A 12,708-nucleotide genomic window follows, 5' to 3' on the forward strand; every position below is an offset into this window, starting at 1 on the left:
AAAACATTTATCATTCTTCCTGGGGAACTTAAAGAAACAGAATAAAACATTTTCCCATCGTAAAGAAAACTCCCTTAAAATATGGACAATAACAAAACTGCTAAATTCTTCCAGAATCTCTGTGTAGAGGAACCAAAAGAGATGTGCCACAGTTTCTGGATGATCCCCACAGAAAGTTCAATTAGTATTTATGTCTCTTTTAAATGTTACCATATAGTGACTGGCTGGGTAACATTTATGAAGAATTTTATATGAGATTTCCTTCACCTTGTTCACAATTAGATATTTATGGGATCATCCAGACTGTCTTCCAGGTGATATCTGGAACATGTCGGTTCCAGTAAGATATTCTATATATGGGAGAGACATGATATCTTCTTGGAATAAACTACGTATTCTCTTATTGCTGTTACCAAGTTCCTGTGAAAAGCAGATTTTTCCCACTGCTGACTCAGCTGGATCAGGGAGAGTGACTGAGGCAGATATTGAGCTGTCAGTGTTTTTATATAACATTAAAGTCCCTGAGGGTATGGCACCAAGCACCATTGAGAATTCCCCAACACTGACGGGAAAATTATATAGTGTAAGGAATTCATTGTAAGTAAGTAGTGCTCCCTCGTTAAATTTTAAAACTTAGTAGGGGCCGCCATTGTTGGCAGCTGAAATTTGGCTGGGCTGCGCTATGAATTCTGGGATATGGTGGGCAACGAAGGACACACCCGACCCATCCTTCAAACTCGGGGGAATGAAGGACGCATTTGAAGGAGTCGAGGAATCGGGACAGCCTTCGTCGCCTGGCTGTGACGTCATCGGCCTTCAAATGCGGCCTCCGGAGGATGCAGCCGACGTTTTGGGACACAGCTTGTGTGTCTTTGTTGGTCATGTGACCTCCCAGGGACTACACATGGAAACGAGCAGTTTAGCTCAAATCTGGCAGGTTTCCATCGTCTGTTTTTGTCCTGATGTCCATGAACATGAACACTGTCCCTGTCAAACACGTCCAGATCATCTGATCCAGTGTTGTTCTTCTTCTGTGGTGTTTGTGATGGAGCAGCAGCTGCTGATGTCCTCCACCAAGGGGGCAGCAAATTCAGCTGACTGTCATCATTTATTAAAAAGATGTAACAATGTGACATAATGCAATATAATAGTGTCAGTTACACATTGTGGGTTGCACTGTGGCCAGAATGGACATTACCTCCTGCCTAATGGAAGCTGTCAGCCATCCTGCAACCATGAATTAGATAAGCAGAAGTGAAGGGATTGTTAACAACAATTTAATAATAAAATGTAATGTGATAGTTGCACTTTATTAGCTCCCCACAATCGTATGAATAATAACCATGAATGCACTGCATGCTCATAGCAAGTTCTTTAGGTTTAAAGTGAGATCCTGCTTTAAAGGGCGCTTCATCTGCTGGGAATGACATGTTTCTTCTAGTATGTAAGGCTCAGCCCATCTTACTGGGACTTACTTTTGTAGATCCACATGCTCTAAACCTGGTGCTCCATGATTGGTGCAGAAGCTTTAAGCTACTATTAACAAATAATGACCATGGACTTAGTTGTTACTACAATAACTTATCATTGAGCAACTTTTAATTTTACTTGTAAAACTATGCAAGTAGAATTGAATGGGGCACAGTGAGCTGAGCACAGGCCCACTCTGTGACACTCAGAGGTTTGTGGATATCATACTGAGAGTATTGGACACAGTGCAGCCAGCTTGCAGCCACTTTCCCACCACTTTAGCACAATGTTTACATGAGACTCAGCCACACTAATGTTCCTGGGCAGACATGTGGTGCAGCATGGCTGATGGCACTGTACCTGCAGCTGTCATGGACAAGAACCACTCAATACCTCACCCAAGCCAAGCCTGTGCTGATGTTGTGATCTGAGACCGAGACACTAACCCAGGATCATGATATGATGTTGTGAGAGTTTCACTAAGAATTAGCTCTGATTACAAGATTTCAATCTATCGTAACTCTAATTTGTATTTACTTCAGTTTGTTCATCTTGGAGCTGTGTGCAGCTGAGGACAGTCTTATTATTACCAGGTGAGGATATGTAACAGCCACAGTCTGTAGAGATGATGTCACCATGGAGTGGTGATGTCACTGGAGCTGCCAATATGTGCTCCAGCCAAAGCTACACCAGAGGGTTGTGCTGTGTAACAGGTTGGTGCAGGTGGTGTTATCTACATTTGAACATTAGGCAACAGTCTCATGAAGACACTTTCTATTGTTCACTAAAGACCAACAATAACAGAGACAAAGGGAGAGCAGCAGAACTAGTGCTAACAATTAGCACTGCTAGCCTGCCCACCAACACCAGCTAATGTTCTAAAAACGATGATCAATGATTTTGCTGTAACGGCTCCAGCTGTCTGTGTCAGGGACACGTTGGAGATGAAGTGAGTGATCCAGTGACAAAGGTTTGGAAAGCTGCAGTCAGCTGAGACTAAAGGAGTCACCTGACCGAGAGACCAAATGTTTCACTGAGAACGTCCAGATGAACAGAATCAACCTTTGGGATAATCTGTTCCACACATCCATGTTTCACTTACTGCATTATATTTCCTCATTGCTGTGCACACAGGCCTGTGGCTTATAACCAACTCCAAGTTCAGACTCAGAGGCTGCTGAAGCTGTTTTCTGGAACAGAGACGTGTTGGATATAAAAGCAACTCTTCTTTATGTGTCAGCACTGAGGAAAGGAGCAGCTTCGTTTCTAAGTGTATGAAGGACTGTAGCAGTGTGTGTGTGAGCTTTATTTCACAGACAGAACCATGTCAAAAACACAACTTCAGGTAAAAACAATACAAAATCAAAGAGTCTGATCAGAAGGATTAAACAGAGGAGTGTGGGACTGTTTTTAACAGACAGCAGGTTAAGCCAGGCTGGAGGAGTAAACTGAGCCTCGGTGTGAGCAGCAGTGTGTTTGACAGGAAGCTGAGATAAACAGTCTGGAGCCCATTTAGTGCTTCATATGAAAGTGTGAGGATTTGAAAGCAAATCTAAAATCAAGCAGGAGTCAGTGTGAGAATGATTTGTGCTTTTCCTCAGTCAGATGCTGGGAGTTTCAGTTCATCCATGTTCAGCGTGCTGTGCTTTGTGTAACAGGAGAATATGACAGTATAAATCAAGTCTTCATGTCACTGAAAGCCTCCACAGTCTGCTATGGAGGTGCATCAGTTTGGATTTACAAGAAGAACATTTCTTAAACCTGCCACAAGATGGCGCTCCAACAGAAGGGATGTCCACAGTGTAACACAGACACACACATACTGTGTGAATGTGTGAGTGAATGGGCTTTCAACACAAGGCTTCTGCTGCTACCTTTAATGACATAATTAGCTAACAAGAACAAACTGTTAATTACCACCAAAGAACGGCTCCAGATTTTAGCTGCTGACCATTTTGTGAAACGTTGATTACATCAGCTTATTGTTGATTTTTCAACCTTAATATCAGCTGCTTTAAAGGAGCCTCGTTCTCTGGCAGTAACACTTTTCTTCACTAGATGCAGTGCAGGCACAGTCTGTGTTTCTAAACTACACACTAATGTTCATTGTTGTGCAGCTAAATCCTCCCTCTGGATGGGAAGAATCCCTGTCAGGCTTCAAACACCTGGCTTGGTGTTCTGGAGCTAATGTGTCACCTGTGAGGACTCTGAGATGAACACACAGCAGACACTTCAGTTCTCCGTCTGTGTGTCCTCAGTTTCCCAGCATGCCTTGGCTGTGGTGGTGGAGGTGAATGAGGGGGAACATGCTGCTCTGTCAGCACTCAGGTTTCATACCTGGTGATCTCAGAGGACAAAGCGGCGTTACAGCAGCGCACGTTGATGAGACCTGATGCTCTGAACAGTTCAGACTTCAGCCTCACTCTGAGAAAACAAACGACTGACTGTCAGCAGCAACTACACCTGCTCCATCAGTGACGGAGAGAAGAACTGAGACTGAGAGACATACAGCTGCAGGTCAAAGGTCAGAAACGCCCGCTCTTTGTACGGGTCAGGAGTTAGTACTGCAGAGGTCAGAGGTCAGCTTGCTGACAAACCATTTGAAACAGTTTGGAGCTAAAAGCACAACAGCAGAGGAAAGAAGAGACACTGCAGAGATGATGCAAAATATTGTGTTTTGTTCTCAGCTGTCAAAAAGTGTAACACACGTGTTCCAGCACAGCCTTTGTGTACTTTCACTTCTCCATACTGTCCATTGGAAATCCTGTTTGTTACTTTTTGATTTCAGTCCATGTGTCCAAAGCAAACTTCTGTCCCACACTTTCTCTGCTGACTCTTCACCGATGCTCAGATGATCTCAGATGATTTCACCAGAACTCATCAAAATTCGGGCTCCACAGAAACCCAGACGTCACTAAACAAGCGTAACAAGCAAAGTGAAAACTGGTCGTTCAGCTTTATTGACCAAAGATAAGCTCACATGTCACCTCATGACACAGACACTTATTTCCACAGCATGCACGAGGACTGACAATAAGTGTCTATAAAGCCACTTCTATCTGCCACACCTGTGCTTCTGTCATGGTTGCTCTCCTCTCACTCTGTCATTTATCCACAGTCTGCCTCCCTCTGCTCCGTCAGCTGACGTCCTCTCTACACCACCTGCTGTGTTTTATCCTGCAAAAACACATTTAAGAAGCGTTGCACCGAGTAACGGGAGTAACTGCTATAAAATCCATTTAAAGGAGGTGGTGCTGAGTGCTGTGACTGGGGTCCCACCACTGACATCACGGGTGGAGGACATGTTGGAAAACTGCTACAAAGTGCTGTGCAGCCAGCAGAGCTTACAGTCTGTCCTGTGTGTCATACAGGCTCTCACACTTAGTGTTTCTGTGACACATTGAAGAGAAGTTTGTGTTGTTCACAGTTGTGCTTGTACTGAGTGACAGCTGACATGACCTAACAGGAATAATGTGTCTGTGCTGAATGAGAAGTAACACACAATGAAGTCTTGATGCATCTCAATCATCCAGGAAAGTGAGTCTGTTGCTTCTGTTCATCTGGACGCAGCGTTTTGTGGGAGAAACGTGTCGTCATCATCAGGTGACGTCTTCAGTCTCAGCTGCAGGTTTCAGTCTTACAAACAGGACATTTGCATAAAGACTGAAAGCAGCTGCAGGAACGATGGGCTGGGAGCTCCGTTCCTTCATCTTAATTATGCAGATTCTCAGGACCATTGATCAACAACCACTGATCCATGTCCATGAGTCCCATTCACAGAGATGTGGGAATGGCTGCAGTCACAGCATGTAAGATGGAAATAAATGAGAAGTATTTAGCTGAAGTGGATTTGATTTATGTTACTTCTTTTTTAACTTGTAGTTCTACATTGGAAGATTATTGTGATATTGAAATATAAAAATACATTTATATTCTATTATTTTCTCAAAATAAGCGTCACACTCGTGGAAGCCGGTGTAGCCGCCGAAACGCCTGCATTTATGGAGACTTTCAGCCCCAGGTAGGCCAGTTATGGATCTTGGGATCCACATTATGTCAGCATAAAATACATACTTAGGCAGAATTTTGCAAATATCTATTTTTCATTTTGTAGCAGCATAGAGCTTTTTTCCAATTATTTTTTAAAAGTCAGGTCAAGGCTCCAAAAGCCCAAAGGCGATATAACAGTTTGTGTTTGCTACATGGATCATTGTAGTTCAGCTTTCCTTTGTTATATTTCTTTAAGAGCTCAAAATGTGTTCATTACATAAATCAAATGTAATTTTCTCTGTAGCACTTCATGGATTTCATCAGCAACACACTGTAGTTGTTCACACAAAGCATAAAGGTAAAAACAATATACACAGTGTTATCTTCATTTTAGATGTCACAAAGTATTTGCGGCTCCCAGTGTTTTCCCGAACCCTGACCCTTTGCGTGGAAACCGGGTCCAAAAGGCTCTTTGGGTGTTAAAGGTTGCTGACCCCTGCACTAGGCCCAACTGACACATATATTTGATTCCAAATACAAAAAATAATGTGTAACCTGCTGGAAGAATGTAGGAGGTTGAGACAGGATCTCAACACTTGGTGTCTGCAACAAAAGACAACAATATGTGGGCCGATCGTGGCTCAAGAGTTGGCAGCTCGTCTTGTAATCGGAAGGTTGCCGGTTCGAGCCCCGGCTTGGACAGTCTCGGTCGTTGTGTCCTTGGGCAAAAAAGCACTTTGGGGTCCTTAGGGACGAGTAAAGCGCTCTACAAATACAGGCCATGTAATGGCAGAAACATTCTCTAGTGTAAATCCTGACTAGTTCATTAACTACAGATCAGTTTCAGTGAACATTATTCACAGAGGGATCTGAGTTCCTTATACCAGACTCTACAGAAACTGTAACACTGTACAGCTCTGCGACTCAACAATATGACAACAATGTAACACACACTAGAATCATCAAATAAAGCCCCACTAACCACTAGAACTAGAACTAACTAACTAGCACTGGACACTTGCATATTAGAGATTTCTACCACCATAGGAGGCGAGATATCATCCTTGAACCAGAGCATCCAGCCCTCAATTTCGGACATAAAAAGCGACGTGGCCAGGCATGATAACACTTTGACTGAACTGCAGGACTGTGCCTCGAACCACTCTGACACCATCGCCACTCTCCAGGCCACTGTGGAGCGTTTGTCTGCGGAGGTAAAGAAGTTAGATGAGAGATGTGGAGCTCTTGAGGCACTCCAGGAGGAATCATTTAAGAACTGCAGGAATACCAGAAGGCACAGAGGGACCCAAGATGACTGAGTTGGTTCACACCTGTTGGCGGAGGCGCTATCTCTCGAGGAGAAGCCACTCATCGATCGAGCACATAGAGCGAATCGCCAGCGTCCCAAACAAAGTCATCTTCCTCGGCCCATCATCTTGAGATTGCACTACTACCACATTGGTGAGGAAATTCTGCTGAAAGCTGCAGAGAACAAGAACCTGATGTATAAGGGTTTTTAAAATAAACATCCTCCCAGATTTCCCTCCCTCTGTTGGAAACGCAGAGCCGCATTTGCAAATATGAGAGGAAGACTACGTGGGATGACCGGCGTCAGGTACAGACTGCTATACCCTGCAAAGCTGTTAGTGACCCATGGTGATGTGAGGAAAAGCTTTACCGATCCCAAAGAGACCGTAGACTACGCAGAGAAGCACCTCTCCCACCCACCTTCAAATGTATTAAAAGCAAGGATATATCTATATGTCTAACGCTGACACAGCACTGTGTTTCTTCTTTTCCCTTTATATTCCATGTAAAGGTGAATATGGAGCGTTTATGGAGCTCCTTTATTGACCAGCTGTCAGTTAGAAGGTAAGAGTTACTAGGTTAACAGAGGTTAGCAGTAACAGTACGGGGAAGTATATTGTGTTGTTCTTTTGTTGGTTTTTATTTTATCCTACTTTACTTTGTTATTTTGATTTTACCTGTTGTGAGTGCTTCCCGTAATTCTCCTTTTTCTTGCGCCGCTGCGGCCAGAGTTCACAACATTACATATTTTTGTATCTATAAACAGGAAGCTGACACTCTCCAGACTTTATCAAAGGTGTGAGCGTCACAGCAGAGGCCTTTGTGTCAACGTAGCTGAAGACAAAACACAGAAACACATGAAGGAGATTTTCCTGGCCTGGATTTTATACAAATATTCTGCAGTACATCAAAAATGAAAGAAAACCATTAGTCAACATATGAACATCACCTCTGAAGTTACAGAGCTTTGATTGGAGACACAGCTGAGCGTTTTGCATTTTGCATAATTAATTACATAATTAATTATGTAACCATAATTAAATGGTTACATCATCTTTAAAGTCCCCAGAGATCAGGAAAAGGGCCTGAGGGTGCTGTGTTTGGAGTCTGCTGGTTACAGTGTGCAGGACCTCACAGGCTGCTGCAGCGTTAGCAGAGGGCGGGACATACACAGCTATCATAATCACGTGTGTAAACTCTCGTGGTAGATAGTACGGTCTCATGCTAACCGCTAGCAGCTCAATGTCCTTACAGCATAGCGTCTCTTTGATAGAGAAATGCCCAGAGTTACACCATCTATCGTTCACAAACACAGCCAGACCCCCTCCTCCCTTCTTACCACTCTCCGCTGTTCTGTCATAAGAGGCTCAGCAGCTAAAGCAGCACACCTGGGTCTCCCAGCCTATTAAAAGCAGCCCTTTGCTTCACCTGCTTCACTAAACATTATTATTTTAAGCAGAGTGGTGTGATTTATGTAGGCATTGCTGTGTGACAGGATGACTTTTCTTGCACACCCACCAAATGAGGGCGCACATGCTTCCACGCCCACTGGTGACTGCACACATCCTTTCAAGGAAGCATTTCATTCATCCCTAACAAATGGAACAAAACACTGTGCAGCGTGTTCAGGTTTGAACGTGGCCCTGGCCTCTCTCTGCATCCACCTGGCACATGCAACACACATCCACTCCCTGCTGAACTGCTTGTATTTGATGTGTTGAAGTTTTGGTAAAGTTTGAATAAATTCCACTTTATTTATAGGAACATTTCATCTGTGGACTCCTGCTTCCCCTCTCCTTGAGCCAGTTTGTGACGGGAACATGACATAAGAAAAGTAATTTATCCCTTTTTGATTCTGTGTATCTGGCGCTCATCCAGTGAGTTCACACTTGGCAGAAACAGACTGAATTTGTCTGGAGAACTTTGGCTTCAGCCAAGTTAGATAAACACACTGTGTCTCTGTCAAAACAGCAGTGTAGTTGTGGCACCCCTGTGAGGGAATGACCACATGAATATTATTTTGTGTAAAACACTCATGTAACGGGACATTTTTCATTGCTATATGTATTTATTTTCAGTTTCTTTAAGAGGATAGAAAATCCATGTAACAGGGATTCATTTTATGTTAGAAAGCAGTGAGGGCGGAACTTTGGTGCTTGCTCCGGGGTTTCGGGGAGCAGTAAGTGGAGCCCACCTTCCGCTGCTTCCTCAGACACGTTCTGGAGGAAAGCAGAGACGCATCGTGTCTTCCTTACTCTGCTCTTCACCTGCTTTTACAGGTCGGTACACGGTGCTCGCACCGAAAATGTTGTTTATTGTCACCATGGTTACCCACGTTAATGTGAATGGGAGAGTTAAGGCGGTCCGCCAAAGTTATTTATATGTAAACACGGGAGAAAACCAGAGGAGTGTCCCGCGCGACCGCACCGCGAGCCCGCTCGTTAGGTGGAGCGCTCGTGAAGCAGAGTCAGTGCGCTCCTATGCTCTGTGCAAACGTGTTGTAATGCTCCAATCAAATCAGTTCTGTGAGATGTGAATGTTAATAGTTCTGTTAAAGTGACTGAGTAGATTAGCTAGTGTAACACAAGCACTCTGAGCAACTCTGTGTAGCTAACAGAGGCATTCATGGGTTGATTCAACAAGCTGTGTTTCATGATGCACTAAATAGTGATTTTGCCAGTAAATTACTGGAGGGAACTGTGATATCCTAAGACCAAGGAACCACGGAGACCATGTTTAGCTCACAGTTGCTTCTTTATTAAGAGAACCGGGGCATGCGCCCCCACAGACTGAAAGCTCCCCAACCACTGTTGCCCCCTGGTGGACAAATCCTTGCCACAACATAACATTCCTCCCCCCTTAAACTGGAACTACTCTGTAGTTTTAATCACTACAGAAAATACCCATAACCAAAAACTTCACCTTTATAAAAAAAAAATGCAACAACCCTGTCCCCAGCCTTTATTGGAATTTCACTCCGGAATAGTGAACCTTTAGTCCAACAGTCTTAGGTTAACCTATAACAGTTCACCGTAATCACGGCACAAAGTCTCTCAGGTGCTCCGGCTTTCTCTTGGTCCTTTGCGATCGCCGTAACCCAGTGGCAGGTGATTCCAACGAATCACTACTCTCCATATGTGGCTTCACCACTGGTGTAACTTGCACCTCTATGTGTCTCTCATCCTCGTCTCCTGTCTCAGCGCTGATGTTTGGGGCTGCCTTTGGGGGCTCGCCTGGGTGGCCTTCAGGCATTCCTGCTGCCAGGCACGGCTCCAGGCGGGCAAACAGCTGATCGACGTGACGCCTCACCACTGTCCCATTGCCCAGCATCACCAAGTAGGAAACAGGCCCCGTCATCTCCTGTATAAGTCCTGGTATCCATTTGGGTCCTCTGCCATAGTTTCTGGTATATACTGTGTCTCCAATAACAAACATGCGTTCCTTGGCATGTCTATCATGATACCGTCTTTGGCTATCTTGTTTTGCTGTCACTTTTTGTTTCAAGTCAGGGTGTATGAGATCAAGAGTACACCTCAACTTCCGGCCCATCATCAACTCAGCGGGAGACTTCCCTGTTGTGGACTGTGGTGTGATTCTGTAACTAAACAGAGCCCTGTTTAACTTGGTTGCCAGTGTGTCTCCAGTAGTCTTTTTCATGAGTTCTTTGAACGTTTGCACTGCTCTTTCTGCTAACCCATTGGAGGCGGGGTGATATGGAGCGGAGGTGACGTGAGTGATTCCGTTCTTTGCCATGAACTCTTTAGTTTGTGCACTTACAAAACACTGGGCATTATCTGAGACCACCATCTCTGGAAGGCCGTGCGTGCTGAAACAATTTCTCAGGCAGTCTATGGTTGCAGCTGCTGTAGCGGATGGAACTGTATACACATCTAACCATTTGGAGTGGGCGTCCACTATTACTAAGAACATTTTACCCAAAAACGGGCCCGCATAATCGATATGTATCCTTCTCCAGGGCTTTTCTGGCCACTCCCAGGGGTGTAGCGGTGCCTCTTGTGGCCTGTGTCTATGTTCTTGACATGTACTGCAGGACCTCACCTTGTCTTCAATGTCATTCTCCATATGCGGCCACCACATGTAGCTTCTGGCCAGGCCCTTCATGCGGCTCATTCCTGGGTGTGACTGATGTAGCTGTTCCAAAAGGGGGCGTCGACCTCGTTCTGGTATCACCACCCTCGCCCCCCACAGCACACACCCATCCTGCACACTCAGCTCCTGTTGTCTCTGTCTGTAGGGCTGAAAATTAGGATGCTGCGTAGTGGGCCATCCTCTCATAGCATACTCACGCACTCTGGAGAGTATGGGATCTTTGGTTGTCCATCTTTGCAGCTGCTCAGATGTCATCACGCCCTCCTGGTCCTGATCTACCATCAACACTTGGTCCTCAGCTGCCACCTCTTTAGGGAGGTTCTCTGGAAGAGGGAGACGACTCAGACCATCAGCATTACTGTTATTTTTGCCTTCTCTGTATTTAATGACATACTCATAGGCTCTTAATAACACTGCCCATCGCATGATCCTCTGTGACGCCATCTGAGGGACGGCCTTCAACTCATGGAACAAACTTATCAATGGCTTATGATCCGTGATAATCATGAACTTCCTGCCGTACAGGTACTTATGAAAATACTGTACACCAAATATCACAGCCAATCCTTCTTTATCCAGCTGTGAGTAGTTCTTTTCTGCTGCATTCAGGGTACGCGATGCAAACCCAATGGGTTTTTCCTGACCATCTGGCATGCGGTGAGCTAGTACTGCTCCCACTCCATAGGGGGACGCATCGCAAGAAAGAATTAAATCCTTTTGCTCATCATAGTGTACCAATACACTGCTTGACTGCAACAGTTCCTTTGATTTGCCGAAAACCTTCTCCTGTGCTGGTCCCCAACACCATGGTTCCCCCTTTCTCAGAAGCTTGTGCAGTGGGGCCAACAGTGTGGACAAGTTTGGCAAGAACTTATTATAGAAGTTCAACAACCCCAAATAAGCTTTGAGCTCTGTCACTGATTTTGGGGGTGGCGCCTCCTGCACTGCTTTCACTTTTGCCGGCACTGGATGTAAACCGGTCTTATCCACCCGATGTCCTAAAAATGTCACTTCCTTCTCCATGAATTGACATTTGCTCCTTTTTAAGCGCAGGCCCGCCTCCTCCAAGCGCTGCAGCACTCCCTCCAGTGTTTGAAGATGTTCTTTGTCATTCTTTCCCGTCAGGATGATGTCATCCAGATACACTGCGACATTGGTCAGACCTTGCAACACACTCTCCATGGTGCGCTGAAAAATGGCAGGACTTGAACTCACACCAAATGGCAACCTGGTGTATGTAAACAAACCCTTGTGTGTGTTCACTGTGACATACTTTCTAGATTCCTCATCAAGTACAACCTGTTGATATGCGTGACTCATATCTAACTTGGTGTATTTTTCTCCTCCCGCCAGCCCCGCTATCATGTCCTCCATTCGTGGAATGGGGTATTGTTCTACAGGCGACACCTTGTTAACAGTCAGTTTGTAGTCACCACAAATTCTGGCGCTGGAGTCTGGCTTTAGTATGGGTACAATGGGTGCGGCCCACTCTGAGAATTTCACTGGTTGGATGATTTTCTCCTCCAACAGTCTCTCCAGTTCCTGCTCCACTTTCTTTTTCATAGCAAACGGAACTGATCGGGGCTTATAGAAGCACGGTTTAGCATCCTTAGCTACATGTATCTTTGCCGCAAACCCCTTCAGCGTTCCCAACTCATCCTTAAACACTGTTTCATGTCTGGCCAGTATCCGCTGTAAGGCATCATCTCCGCCTTCTATCTTATGTACAGGTTGCCAGTCTAATTGGAGGGCCTTAATCCATCCCCGACCCATCAAACTAGTTCCAGCCCCTTCAACCACCACCACATCCAGTGTTTTCTTACTGTCTCT

Source organism: Aulonocara stuartgranti (assembly GCF_965226115.1).
Source record: "Aulonocara stuartgranti genome assembly, chromosome: 3".
In the NCBI taxonomy this organism is placed as follows: Eukaryota; Metazoa; Chordata; class Actinopteri; order Cichliformes; family Cichlidae; genus Aulonocara; species Aulonocara stuartgranti.